We start from the raw sequence: 13,365 nt of genomic DNA, 5'->3' as shown, positions 1-13,365 counted from the left end.
AAACAAAACAGAATCACACACAGTACTCCATTAAATTAAATTGGATCAAGACAAAAATACATTTTTATTCTTTCCAGTTCAGAAGGTCTTTGTTGATCTCCATTTGACTGGAACCATTAGCACTGATGAGAATTCTTTGTTAATGTCTCAGCATTCCCTCTGTTTTGCTCGTGTGAAATGCCAGGTGATGATGGGATAGATGCATCCCCTGTTGCACCTTCAATTCCTTCTCTGACAGGAAAAGCCAAATGACATATGTGCTATCAAGACTGAAATCACCAGATGACAATAGTGCACTCCTGGAGGTCTTTTCTTAGCCAAGGAAACAGGAACCCAACAAATCTATCACAATGTGGTAGGAAGCATGCAGAACTCGTGCTCTTTCCCCACCTGCTCTGTGTAGGGCATCAGTATGCCTGCAGGCTGGTAGGGTGGGGTTGGGACCGCAGTCAGACTAGACATGGAAAAGACAAATAATGAGAAAAATAAGGCAGGAAAGTTTGAGAACATCAGTGCAGCTTCACCGCTGAGAACTTTAAAGTTTTCAAACAATGAAGGGCAGCCTCAGCTTGACATTTCTCATATTGCTAAGGTGAAAACAAGTAACAGAAAGAAAAAGAAAAAAAGAAGGAAGAAACACTTGTAGTTTTTGTCTGAGCAATATTAGGGACCAGGAATGACTTGCACATTTTTTTGCCCACTTGTTTGTGATACAAAAGAAATGAACACTCTGAAAGAGCAAAAATAAAAAGTTTTCTCTCACTTTGTATTACTGTCACATACAGAGGTGTGCATTGGTTTTGTCATAGATATGTCATGGAACAAGAGAGTGATGGGAATGAGGAGAGTCCCTTTACCCTACATGCACACTTACCCATTGATAATTGTTGCCAAATTCTGCCAAAGCTCAAAGGATAACACATATAAATGTTGAGAATGGCAATAGAAGACAGGCAGTAGCTCAGTGACCTGTGAATGGAGCAAAAATAATGAGATTCTATGTTTGTCATTTCAGGGGAGACTGAGACTGGAGAATAAGAAAGAAGATTTTTCTGGTAAGCATAGCAAGGCACAGGCACAGGTTGCCCAGAGAGGTGGTGGATGCCCCATCCCTGGAGACACTCAAGGTCAGGCTGGTTGGGGCTCTGAGCTCCTGATGGAGCTGTAGGTGTCTCTGTTCATGGCAGGGAGTTGGACTAGGTGACCTTAAAGATCTCTTCCAACTCAAGCAATTCTATTATTCTATTCATGAGAATAGGGACAGCACAGATTTCCCTTCATACCATTAAGCAATCTCTGCAAGGAGGAGCAGGCTGAATTGATGTCTGCAGGGCCCAATGGTGAGTGGTTTGGCTCTGAGGGATGCATCACTGTCTTTGTCGTCTCCCACAGACCGTGCCTCTGGAGCCTCTGTCTCATTCTTCTGCAGGGACTGGGAAACAGCCTTTCCTTTAGTGACTTTATTTATGACTATTGCATCTATTCATGACTATTAAGCCCACTGATGCCAGACCAGTACTCACCTTAGTTAGCCAGAGCTCCAGCAGGATGCTGGCTTTGCTCCTTCTCTTGAATACGCCGATCATAAAAATATGTCCATAAAGCTGTATCTCTGGAAAAAAGTTAATTCCTATGGCCAGATAACAGACAGCTTGACATAAAAGAGGAAAACCACATGGAGTCAGATTATTTCACAACATAGTGCAGCTATTGTCCATATTTTCTACCTGGAGCATTTATAGAATTAACAAAGACAAATATGGTACATTTATTTTATAACACTGCAGAAAGGTCCCTGAAAATATAAAAATACTTTTAATCTCCTCTATATATGACAATTATTGAGTAAACAGAGAAGTAAAAGAAAAGAATCTAATGCACGGCCTTCTATTGCACTTCAGGGGCACTTCCTTAAACAACTGAAACTGTATATATAGATGAACTTATCCCATAAGGTGTAAAATCTGAAAGAAATTTACCTCAGTTTTAATTGCCTGTGGTGACCTGTAGTGGAGGAGGCTGGGCTGGATGTCACTGACTGCCCCAAGCAGTGCTTAGTGCTTTTTTGGCAGGATTTGCTTCTGCTCTAATAGATGCATCGGGGACCCATTTCCAGTGCAGAAACAAAATCAATTTGTTTCCACAGAATTTTCAGCAATTTTCTAGGTTTAGGGCTGTGTTTACTCTTGATCTTTTGGATATTAAAGGAATTTGCAGTGCATTTCTGAAATGTTAGCCAACAGCTGTTAGTTATTAACTCAATGGATTGAGATCTTGTGGAGTTTCACTGTATCCGTGAATAAAATCCGATGTAAGTGGGATTTTATGGTAAAACAAAATACACCTTGTGAAAAAAAATAACAGTCATGAAGCATAAGCCAGAAAGCTACACATGCAGTTTTACAGTAATGACTGCTGGACAGAATTTAACAGATGGTCTCATTAATTTAGCAAATTACACAAACCTATCTTCCAAGGCTTCAGGTGAGGAGGGAAGAAATCTATGAAAAGAAACAAAGAAGCTCCAAGAAGTGGAAAAGGGGGATGGTTTCCCTTAGCAAAAAGGATCTGATCTAAAGATGAATATTACCATAGACTTCTGAAAAACGCAGAGTGCCTTCAGTTCCAATTACCTTCAGCAGGGTTTGAGCACTGGTAGCACCCTGCAGAACTACACTGGTCCTCAGAGGACTGGGTATTTGCATTTGCAGCCCTATTAACCTTACTGATACCTGCTGATTGCATGCCACATTTCATAAGCAGAGTATGTCTAGATGACCCAGTGATGTCATCTGTGTCACCCAACGCCATGAGCGTGCCTGGTTTCAAGATGTTTGACTGGGAGCATCACATTGCCTCATGTTATTTTTGTCTTGTTCATTAGGAGTAGATCTCCTTGGAGATCAGGTACAGCAGCAAGAAAATAGATTGCCTCCTTTCAGTGGTTAGTAGCAGCTGCGGTCTGGGCAAAGGGGAGCAGAGACGCAGGTGATTGTACCTCGATTTCTGAGTTTGCTGCCGAGAGGAGCATAGGGCTCTCTGCATCAGATACATTCACGAGTCATCAGAGCTAATCCTGGAAGCAATGACATATTATTGACTGAGAATAAGAGAAGCCATGTATGCTGCAGAGGGAAAAGGCTGCAGTTCTACATTAGCCATGTCCCTTCCATTTCCTCTGCAAAGGAAACACGTAACGAGCAATACCCTATGAAAAGAAGGGGAAGAAGAATAAAAATATAAGCATTATCTCATGCTGATTTTTAGTCTGATTTAAATTAAAGGTTCATATTGTCAGCCACTCTAAGAGGGTCTGTAAATATAAGAGTAGATTTAAAAAGCTTCACGCTTCCCAGCTTGAAGGCTGTTCAGCAAAATTGGAGATGGCACCAAGTTAGTGATTAATGGAAATATTAAATGCATGAAAGGATAATGTATTCATATTCAGAGCAGCATTACATTACCAATCAGTTGTTTTGTTATAATGTGCCCCAATTATCCTGTGCTACTAATTCAAATACATTTTGATCAGTTGAATCAATAAAAGAGTTTCATTATTGAAGCTTCTTGTTCAGTTTTGGAGAGCCTGGAAACAATGAGGTCTTGATTATCCTTTATGTAAATGTTGACAAATGTTACTCATATTGCTTAATGCACTGCTGGAAGACATTGAGATTTTGCATTGATTATATTGGGCCATGGAAAAAGGAGAGGAGAGGAGAGGAGAGAAGAGGAGGGAGAGGAGAGGAGAGGAGAGGAGAGGAGAGGAGAGGAGAGGAGAGGAGAGGAGAGGAGAGGAGAGGAGAGGAGAGGAGAGGAGAGGAGAGGAGAGGAGAGGAGAGGAGAGGAGAGGAGAGGAGAGGAGAGGAGAGGAGAGGAGAGGAGAGGAGAGGAGAGGAGAGGAGAGGAGAGGAGAGGAGAGGAGAGGAGAGGAGAGGAGACCTATGTTTCCCACAGTTCAAGGCAGTCTCCTTCAAACTATATTCAGGCTGGCCCTCGGGATGTGTGCTCAGAGAGGAGACCTATGTTTCCCACAGTTCAAGGCAGTCTCCTTCAAACTATATTCAGGCTGGCCCTCGGGATGTGTGCTCAGTAGAGATGTTGGTGAAATTTGTGGGAATTATCTCCTGACCCTGTTTCATCCAGAAGGAGTTCAGTCTTGGCACCCAAAGGCCCTTCCATGAGATGACACAGCACAAGGGACTGTTGCCTCAAGCTTAAAGAGATTTGAACCAAAATGCCAGCACCAGCACAATAGCATCACTGTTCTTTTGTACCAGAAATTATGGTTGTATTTTTGAGGGGTTTCTTCTGAATGCAGAAACATTTAATGCCCTTAATATTTCTTCTCACTCTTCTTCTCAGTACTATTGCTCATCACAGCAGGCATTCAGATTTTTCCAGTATTTGCCTAATAGTAAAATTGCCGCATTCTAATAAGTGAGCTCAGCTATGGTCAAAGAAACCCACTGAAAAAGAGAAAACATGACAGCTCATTATAAGACTTCATACCTACTGTTCTTTTCATGTTTCTGAGAACACAGTAGAACTGGTCAATGTTTTTCTCTTACAAACAATTTTTGATGGAAAAATGAAAAGAAACTGAGAGATGAATCAGTGCAATAGGAAAATGTTGACAAGCTGCTGGATGTCTGCAACCATGGCTGATGGTAAAAAAAGGATGGACTTAAAAGAATGCAAGAACTTGAAATAAGAGGTAAAGAAGTCAGACGTTTTTCTTTGGGCACAATGACTAACAGTATCCAAACAACACCAGTCTGGAGCTTGTGCTTTAAAGCAAGGTGGCAGAAAAGCTGCAAAGAGGAAAGCAGTGAGCCAGAATTACAGATTGCATTCAGAAAAGCCAGGGTTTTGTTATTCAGTTCTGTCATAAACATAGACATGAAAGCTTGTAGAAGCTTATCAAAAACCTCTGTCTCGCATATGTCATTTGCAGGAGAAAGAAAAGCAATTTCTCTGAAGTGTTATCATTTTTCTTTCTTTCTTTCTTTTTTTACATTAGGAACCAACATCAATTTCATAATTTACTTTCTTCCTTAAATCTCACATAAGCAAATAAAATAGTTAACATTTTCAAGCAGGTTTTATGCACAGTGCCAGGTTTGTTAGGATAAATTGAAAACAATGTTTGTACAGTTAGCCTAGTGAATGCAGGGATCATCATCCAGGCAGATGAAGCATATTAGATCTGCAGCCTTTGAAAGAAGTAGTAATTTTCAGATGCCTGTGCACCTAGGAAGAAAAATCAAATGAGGTGTAGTGAATTTCATTTGTTACTCTTAGGTTAGTCTTTCAACTCTTTAAATCCAAGCTAAAAGCAGCATGTGAGAGCTATCTTGCCATTCATTTTTAATGAAACATTTACAGTCATATTAATTTGCTGCTCTGTTGTTATTATCCCTAATGCTGGCTTGAACACATGCAACAATGCAAAAAGCACTCTAAAGCACATGACAGGGAGCCTTCTATTGTCTATTTACTGGAAGGAGCTCATAGAATAATTGCATCATTGATGTTGGGAAGACCACTAAGATTAAACAGCCCAATCCCAACTAATTCCCACCATGCCCACTATCCTCAGGTGCACATCTCCATGTTTCTTGAACACCTGTAACCACCCCAATGGGCAGCCTGTCACAATGCCTCACCACTATTTGTGAGAAGATTTTTTCCCTCATACCCAACCTGAACCTCCCCTGGTGAAACTTAAAACCTATTCAGAGAGCTGAAGCACCTCTCCTGTGAAGAAAGGTTGAAGGAGCTGAGCTTATTTAGATTGGAGAAGAAATGGCTCCAGGGAGACCTCATTGTAGCCTTCCAGTAATTGAGGAGAGCATATAAACAGGAGGGGAAATGACTGTTTACAAGGGTGGATAGTGATAGGACAAGGGGGAATGGTTGTAAACTGAGACAGGGGAGGTTTGTTAGGAGGAAGTTCTTCACACAGAGGGTGGTGAAACATTGGAACAGGTTGCCCAATGAGGTTGTGGATGCCCCATCCCTGGAGGCATTCAAGGCCAGGATGGATGTGGCTCTGGGCAGCCTGGTCTGGTGACTGGTGACCCTGCACATGACAGGGAGTTTGAAACTAGATGATCATTATGTTCCTTTTCAACCTAGGCTATTCTGTGATTCTGTGATATGATTATTATGACACAGTAATTGTGAAATAGCAGGAGCATCACTGAGAGCAAACCATCACTCATTGCACACAGAAACTGGTTTCTAACAGCTCTTCTCACTATCAAGATCAGTGTGGTCACTTTACCATTTTGACACTGGTACACAATGAAGGTGGTGTCATGCAGCATTTGCCATCTTAACTCTCCCCTGAGCCATGAGAGCCCAACAGAAGTGCCATACATCCGACAGTAATGGGCTGGAGTTGTAGGGCCATACTTCTATCATCAATTTGAAGACAGATTCACAGCCCGATCCTTTACTGTGTGCTTTTATGAGGTGGAAAGTGAAATACTTTGGTAAAATGTCAACAGATCTGTTGTCAAGAAAAGTTAAACTCAATGATGAGCAGAAGCCTAAGCCGAGGATCACAACCTGAAGCATTGACAGGATCCCAGCAAGGAGAGCTCTGCAGAGTGATTTTGAGGAAAACAGATTCTCCTGCTGTGATAAGATGTCTGAAATATTTCAGAATGAACACAGGAAACGTATCTATCTATGTATTCATCAAAGATGCCACAAGCGTTGCAGCATTTGAGCTGCCCGTATATTTCATCATACTGTTTACAAACAGGAAAACCTGCAAAAGCTCTAACAGTTATATATGAAGAATTGCTTTTTAGAGAGAAGAATGATTTTCTGGAAGAGGCTGATGTGACTGCAGAAGACTTTTACATCAGTTAAATTCTCATATGCATGATTTGCTTCCTATGAAATGGGTAGATTTGCCATCCTACGTGTCATGAAGTTCAGCTTGGCTCTCCTTCTGCAATGGGAGCCACTCAATCTGAAATTTCTCCCCTTTATTTCCCAGGCATAAATGCATAAGAACTACCAGTGAGCTCAGTGGCAAGAAACCAGTAGACACCCTGGTGTTCCTCTCCTGGAGCTGCTCCAGCTCCCACCATGCTCAATGAACTTCCCTGACAAGGAGGCAGGGGTTTAAGAGGAATATGAAGGAAGTGTGGGAACTCCTCCCACGTCGCACTCTATGAGATGTAACAGTCCTACAGGACTCTGCAGCATCCTCCTGCATCTTATGTCTTCATCTCACCTATGGTGGATGTGTTGGTAACTGAAGGGGCATGGGATACAGGCTGGCTGGGAAAGGCCAGGTAGAGGGGCAGCTCTGGCAATGTCTGATGGACAGCATGCTTTCATTTTCTCCCTGTTATTTAAAACTAGAATTTTTTGCGTTGTTGTTTTTTTATAGACCTGTAAATGTGCTTTTTAGAAAAAAATAAATCTGTAACTCAGGGTGATGGGAATGGGGGAAACCAACTGTAAAGTGCACAGTTATTCCTAGCAGGATATTTCTCCTTTGCTGATGCAGGTGGGAAATTGTTGCTGCTATGACTCATCAGTTTTCTTGTTCACGGTGTCAGGTAGGAGTGTCACTCTATATTCTGAGATATCCTTAGCAAGGATGATAAAAAAATCATGAAGTGCAAAAACAAGTCAAGCAAGAAGAAAGTTCTAAACCATCAAAATGCAGGAGAGGAGCTGCTTAAAAAAAGAGAAAGAAAAGTGGAAATGCAAATTAACACTAAGCTTTCTGGAAGGAATTGCCACAGAATTAATTGAGTAGTAGCAATGTGGAAACTGAGGATTTAAGGTGAGTCTTTTGAGAGACCGCAACCACTTAAGAAGTAGAAATCTTATTAAAACATAATGGGATTCAGGAAACTAATATGCATAGGCTCCTTTTAAATCCCAGGCATCGTGCACAAACTAGATGCATTTCAAGAGGCAGAGCAAGATCTGCAGCAGGTGTGTGTCAGGGAAAGTCAATTAGAAATGGACAGCTTTAAACTAAAGCCATTGTCCACACATAAGCATCACCGCATTTGCATTGGTTACTTGAGCATGATTCTGTTTTGTGCAGCAATTTTTAGAGTGCCTCCTCTACTTGTTCCTTAAAATTCCTAATTAAAGTGGCACAAATAAAGAAAAAGCTAAAATCAGTGTGCCCGGGCAGTATCAAGTGAGAACATCTGTGTGTGTTATGCACTTGTGAGGTACCTGGCACATAAGGAGGAGCTGTATCAGCCTGCAATTAAGGGTTTGGGCACTGCCACAGTACATAAAATATGCATGAAGACTTTTGAAATGTATTTGTACATTCAACTTTGCCTGGAGCCCCATCTCCAAAATTTTTCCCGAGCTGATTTCTTCAGATATTCTGAAAGATACAGAGACTTCAGGAGACTTCAGGAGATGATGCCAGCAGTAATTATCCAGCAGAGCAATAACAATCACCAGTGATACATCATTCCTTCCTGATCACACCAACAACATAAAGGCTTCAAATAACAGATAACTGTGTTGATCTTCTTTTAATGCTTAATGATCTTCTTTCAAAGCTCGTTACAGCTGGGGATGCAAGATCTATTCCCAGGATCCCAAACACCTCTTCACACTGGAGCTTGTTTTGACCTTTGCACCTGCATCCATAGCTGTACATCTGCTGCTCCTTCACACACCTCTGGCACAGTTTGCCTACACCTGGCACTAGAAGGCAGGGTTTACTCCTGGGAAATTCAAATGAAAAAGAAAAGCTGTTCAGGTTAGAAGGTTATTCTGCATTGACTAAAAATGCTGTGTCATAAACTGTAGAGCACATAGATTCACTACTGAAGTTCACAGAATCACAGAATTATCAAGGTTGGAAAAGACCTTGAAGATCATCCAGTCCAACCATCACCAATATTTCCTAGCTAAATCATATCCCTCAACACAACATCCAAACGTTTCTTGAACACCCCCATGGTTGGTGACTCCACCACAAAGTTATATGAAGTCTGCCATCATACCTAGAGAAAGCATTATTAAGAACCTGTATTACTATTTATTTAGCTTGTTTCCTTAAAACATATTGCTTAAAGATTCTTCCTTTTAATGAGATCAACCAGTATCACTTGCTTTTCGGCCTATTCCATTAAATCATTTTCTAAAAAGGAAAGGAAAAAAACAAAAAACAAAAAAAAAAAACCAAAACCACAACAAAACAGTAATAGTATATTTCCAAAAGCTCAAATGCCTCTGCAGCCTGAGGCTAGCATGGCTGGCAGACTCTGTAGGATAATTCACTTTCATTAGCAGATTTTTCATTCACAGCAAAAACCAAAGAGTACACATTTCTGTATGCCCATCACTCCCCGTACATTGTGGTTTACAAATTATCAGTGTCAGATTTATACAAGCAAAATAGTTAGATTCTATTGCAGTCCCTTTGACATTAGCATGTTAAACCATGATATGTCATTGCAAGAACTGTGATCTGAGGGATAATGAGATAGTAGCAATGGAGGTTTTCTATTGGAGTCGAGTACTGTCAGCTCTCACTATCGTAGTTCATAGAGTCACAGATTCATAGAATGGCCTGGGTTGAAAAGGACCTCAAAGATCATCTAGATTCAACCCCCTGCCATGGTCAGTTTCACCAACCACCAGACCAGGATGTCCAGAACCACATCCAGCCTGGCCTTGATAGTTACTATCTGTTTAGCTCTTGCAAGCACTTCAAGCTTCCTAAGAGTCTCTTTTTCTCATTTTTCTCACTTCTTTACATCAGAAAAAAAAAAAACTGCAAATGGACAACTGGTAAAATTGTGAAGGGCAGCTCTCGTACCCCTCCTGAAAAGGGTCAAGTGGGAATGTGGAAGTGTACCTGGCAGAGCCATGCACTGCAGGTGGTCTGACTTGCTCAGCGGGGTCAGGGCAACAGCCTACAGCAACCCTTCCACCCCAGCTACTTCTTCTGCAGCATTAACACTTCTATCAAGAGGTAGCTGTTGTAAAGCTGTACCTCTTTTTCCTGCTGCCTTTCCTGCTCTCTTGCTGCCCCATGTGATGCGATTATAATCGAGATGGAGCAGAATGATTACAGGAACATAAGTGCATTAGGACATGCAGTCAGCTGGAATTGTTCTTTCATGCTCTTTTATGAATAGCTGCGGAGCAGTCAGGAGAAAGTGACTATAAGCCCTTGATACAGTTCATTGCTTTCTGCATGAGTTGTGTGAAACCTCCACTCCCAATCCAGTTATCTGAGTGAGGCTTTTTACACCTCCTGTCCCTTTTTCAAGTGATGGACTAGCAGGCGAAAGCATTGCTGTGTATTAGGATGGCCACCGAATGAGCACATGCTTGATGTATTGCAGTGCTGCAGAGCTGCTAATGCTCCTCCGCATCCTGTGTTATACAGCAGCTCTGCCATGAGTAGCGTAGATCACAGGCAAGTGCAAGATGGCTCTCTTCTTCCAGTGATATAATTAGATCCATTGCTCATCTGTCATACCAAAGTGCTGTAGCAGCAGACACTTGGCCATCTGTGGCACCGCTCCTCCATCAGAGTGCTGACAAGCCTGCATGTCGCCGTGTGACCCAGCAGCAGGAGCCCAGATCTGTGGCATAGGGCTGCCTTGCTCTGCCTTCCACCCGCCCATCATCAGAGATGCTGTCCACAATTATGACAGCTACAAGGGGCAGAGAGAGAAAGTGTAACACCATATGGGAGCACCTTCCTCTCTGGATATCTCATTCTTCTTCACCCTACATCTTTTGTGTCTTACAGCATGTTTCTGTGACTCTGGGTTTTCTCTGGGGACACAGACCAGTCATTAGTATTTAACTTCCCCTGTGCCAACTATAGCTGTAACAAATCCTGAAGAAAGTCAGTGCCATCAGCCATCACAGGGAAACAGTGTCTTTTGCTCTGTGGAGGGAAACACCCTCAGTCTCAGAGACAAGAAAGCTCCCGTGCAAGAGGGAAAGAAGAGCTTCATTAACCTTTGGTGGCAGACCTGTGGGCTCCTGGGCCCAGTCCTCATGGTGGGCAGAGGTGGTGTTTCACATTCCTGATACTCACACAGAGCTGGAGAGAACTGCATCCCATTGCCTGGCGGCAGCTGGAACCAGCTAAAACAAGTGCCAGTTTCCCATGAAGTCCCATCTTGAAAGGACCTTAAGACTTTGCAGCTGCTCCCAGCATTTCCAGCAGCTGATCATAGCTATAGACAGCTGATCTAGACAGAGCAGCAACCAGTTGCAGCCTTCACTGTTTGCAAAGGGGAGCTGGGGGCATATGACACATCCATCCTCATATTCTAATACTCTCATATTCTCCCATACCATCCTTTCCCTTAGGCAACCTGGACTACCACCAGAAACAGCATCCTCTGCTACTCTTTATAGTATTTCACTCATCTCTGTATCTACATAAAATGCACAGTAAGCATTTTATTTTCCAGCTGCAATCCTTTGCAATGCTCTAAAATGATTAAACAAGGTGTTTCCAACAACAGCAAACAGGGAGATCTCAGGGTTATCAGGTCCTCTTACAGATAGATGGAAGATGGATGCGCTGTTGAGCTCCCGTGGGTTCTTTCAGACATGTCAACTGGAAAAGCTGAGCCATGCCTGAGTGAGAGGAGACTCTCTTGTCAGTTATCTGTCATAGAAATCATGTCTGCAGCTGATGCCTTGCCACCAGGGACAAATCGAATAGTATCAAAGGTCTCCAGGAATTATGGCTTTCACTCCATGTGATATGTCTGCAGACCTCACTTTCTCATACTGAGACCTCACTTTTGTTCACTGGACTGTGTGTTAATATGCTCAGCCCTGGGCTCCACGTCCTCATTCTGCAAGGTGAAGCACTGCTCTAGGGAAGCACTAACAGAAAAGGGGCAAGAGGCTATTATGAGTCTTGTAAGAGCCTTCAACGCCACGCTTGCTATCCTTCAGCTGGATCACCTTAATGCTCTCCTGGCACCAACCCTCCTGTTTGATTGTCAGCTCTCTTGAGAAGTCACTGTTCTTGCAGAGTGTTTTTTGTCATAGTGTGTTTTCCATTCCTGAGGTTTCCAGGAAGTGACCTGATCTACCAACCTATAAAAGCAAGGCTAGCTTTCAAATTAGATGAGAGTTCAAAGTTTTCTTTTCAGAAAGAACGGGGAGGTATTGGAACAGGCAGTCCAGGAAAGTGGCGGAGGTGTTTAAGAAGCGTGAAGATGTGGAACTGAGGAACATAGTTAGTGGGCATGATGGGGATGGGCTGGTGGATGGACAGATGATCTTAGTGGTCTTTCCAACCTTAATGATTCTATGATCCCTAGTGTTCTCTAGAGTTTTGCACCAGACACTGTTCAGTACCTAAATGTCATAAAACAATGCTGAATGGCACACCTTTGAAACGTTGGCAACGCTTGATCTTTTGCAGGTTTGCATTGGTCTCATCACTGTCTCCACATAATCTCCCCCACAGATGGGACAGCCTCTCCTACATGGCGTTGCCTGCTTCACAACAACTGAGGTCTTTGCTGCTTGGAAAGAGATGCTGAGGAAGGCAGGATAGTTTAGGGACATGAAGGCATTGAAACCAGGCCTGGAAGGAGGATAAGATAAATAGGTGTGATCAGTTAACACCCTGACCCTAGTCTCATCCCTTTCACAGACACAGGTGGGTATGTTGCCCAGTGATAACCATAACCACCTCTTCCTGCATTGCTCAGCCCTTTCACCACTCAGGAGCAACAGCAATGGGAAAAGAGATGGATCATTTCCTTTTCGCATTGCAGGAGACACAGATCTTTTTATATATACTTTTCAGCGTGTGATATAAAAGTGGTGTGAATAAGGTTATACTTTATTAGTAATGCTGAGCTTTCAGCGTAGAAAAATTATATCTCCAGTGAAATATAGAAAATGAAGTTAACATTTCATCTGCAGCACTCTGCAATTTTAGCTAAGGGAAGATAACATGGTGTAATTTAAAATCAGTGACTGAAAACTTGTTCACCATGAACTATCACCGCCGTACACAATTTTTTCCACATTCACACTTGTGCTGACACAGCTCCAATGAAATGTTAATTGTGTCTAATTACCAGCACAGAGCAGTAAGGAGCCTTGTGGTCTGGATTTTTTCTTTGTTTGCTTGTTTGTTTTGTTGTGGTTGGGTTTTTTTAGGAGAGTTTGTTTTGTTTTGTTTTTAATGAGCATATATTCGTTACAGCAATATAGCTGCGTAAGTGGAAAGCCCCAGCAAATTTACTTCTTGATTGATATAACTTAGCAGATTCATGTTAAAGGTCAAAATTAACAACCATCCAGCATGGAGACAAAAAAAGTTTGTTTGACTGCTGCTAGTTGGTGGAGATA

Source organism: Coturnix japonica, chromosome 1 (assembly GCF_054131305.1).
Source record: "Coturnix japonica strain WE chromosome 1, WE-NBRP24, whole genome shotgun sequence".
Taxonomy (NCBI): Eukaryota; Metazoa; Chordata; class Aves; order Galliformes; family Phasianidae; genus Coturnix; species Coturnix japonica.
The sequence above is the reverse complement of the archived record's forward strand: the minus strand, read 5'-3'. Positions refer to the sequence as shown.